This window comes from Sciurus carolinensis, chromosome 11 (assembly GCF_902686445.1).
Source record: "Sciurus carolinensis chromosome 11, mSciCar1.2, whole genome shotgun sequence".
Classification (NCBI taxonomy): domain Eukaryota; kingdom Metazoa; phylum Chordata; class Mammalia; order Rodentia; family Sciuridae; genus Sciurus; species Sciurus carolinensis.
Window position 1 is genome coordinate 29,284,459 of NC_062223.1, and position 1,940 is coordinate 29,286,398.

Below are 1,940 nucleotides of genomic sequence, written 5' to 3' on the forward strand. Positions count from 1 at the left end.
GCTTAACTGCATGCTATTTCTTATCTTTGTAGATAAGGCAGTCTTCTGATTGGCGATGGTATCAACTAATCCAGCTCCTGTTCCATGCTATCCAGGGATGCTTCTCAGTAATTCACTTCATGAAGCCACTACTAATTAATCAAAGCTGACAACTGAGATAAAAACTACTTCTCATCCTTACTGTAACTGGATGCTGCCTGTCATCCATATTGCTGACCTTTTCCTTCAAAGTTATGAAAAACCAAAGTATTGTAACTGAGTTTGTGCTCCTGGGGCTTTCACAGAATCCAAATGTTGAGAAAATAGTATTTACGGTATTTTTGTTAGTTTATATTGCAACTGTTGTGGGCAACATGCTGATTGTAGTGACCATCCTCTGCAGCCCTGCACTGCTGGGATCCCCCATTTACTTTTTCTTGGCAGTCCTGTCCTTCCTGGATGCCTGCTTCTCCTCTGTCATTGCCCCCAAAATGATTGTAGACTTCCTCTATGAGAGGAAGACCATCTCCTTTGAAGGCTGCATGCTGCAGATCTTTGCTGAGCACTTCCTTGCTGGGGCAGAGGTGATTGTCCTCACAGTCATGGCCTATGACCACTATGTGGCCATTTGCAAGCCCTTGTAACTACTCTTCCATCATGAATGGGAGGCTCTGTGGCATTCTGGTGGGGGTGACCTGGACAGGGGTCTTCTTACATTCCATCATCCAGATTCTCTTTATTTTCCATCTGCCCTTTTGTGGCCCCAATAACATTGATCACATCATGTGTGACTTGTACCCATTGCTGAAGTTGGCCTGCACTGACACATACATCTTCCACCTTTTGGTGATGGCCAACAGTGGGTCTATCTGCATCATAATCTTCTCCATGCTCCTTGTCTCCTATGGGGTCATCTTTTTCTCTCTGAGGACCATCGGTTCTGAAGGGCGTCAAAAAGCTCTGTCCACCTGTGGATCTCATATTGCTGTTGTGGTTTTGTTCTTTGTCCTGTGCACATTTATGTATGCAAGGCCTCCATCTGCCTTCTCCTTTGACAAAATTGTTGCAATATTTTGCACTATTCTAACACTCTTGCTCAATCCTTTGATTTATACTTTTAGGAATAAGGACATGAAAAATGCCATAAGAAAAGTGTGGAAGAGATGGGTGGCTCTTTGTGATGAAAAATAAAGCATTAAACTTTTTAAATATGTAAATCTACATTCAAAGAAGTCACAGAGGTCTCAGAAAAAATAGTTGTGTAGATCGATGTCATATAATCGGTGGAAATGCAATGTATTAGAAAAAGCATTTCCATGGGGAGTCTGGAAATAACATGTCCACATTCAGATTACTCAGTTGAAAACTTTGAGTTTCAACTCAGTATCCTCATTTTTAAATTAAAAAGAGTTGAACTTTATGGTACTTAGAAGGTACGCATCAAAGAAAAAAAGAGTGAAAAGATAAATTCCCCATCAATGAGTTTGGCATTAACCCAATGTTTTGACAAAGCATTGTGGAGAAAATAAAATATTTTAATGTTAAGAAACAGAAATTTAAAATATTTAGAGTGAAATAGTGCTTATATTTAGGACAATGATCTAAACACTGAGAAAAAATAATCAATACCCAACAAAGACAGACAGCAAAGTTTTTCTAGAACCTTATCTATAGGTCTCCATGGAACACAGGACTCCATCATTCAGTAGTTCCATTACCATCTGCTACAAAATTTGAGTCACTTTTTGAATTTTGGGAGATACTATCTGACTGGTACAGTCCTGCTCATGGATGAGTTCCTCTTTGGTCAGGTGACCACCTCTTACCAACCTGCTTGAGAGAAGAAAAGAAGGCAAAGTCCATAAGAGAGTCAGTAATGAACATCTCTTTTGTGTATAAAAAATAGAAAACTCTTGATGAACCATATTATTAGCAAAGTCAATACCAAACTTGTCTTTAGA

General features: G+C 39.4%; 1 pseudogene; it reads left to right on the forward strand.

Moving 5' to 3' along the window:
- The first annotated feature begins 233 nt into the window (after nucleotides 1-233).
- On the forward strand, nucleotides 234-1,170 carry LOC124959887 (olfactory receptor 4C15-like; annotated as a pseudogene).
- The last annotated feature ends 770 nt before the right edge of the window (nucleotides 1,171-1,940 follow it).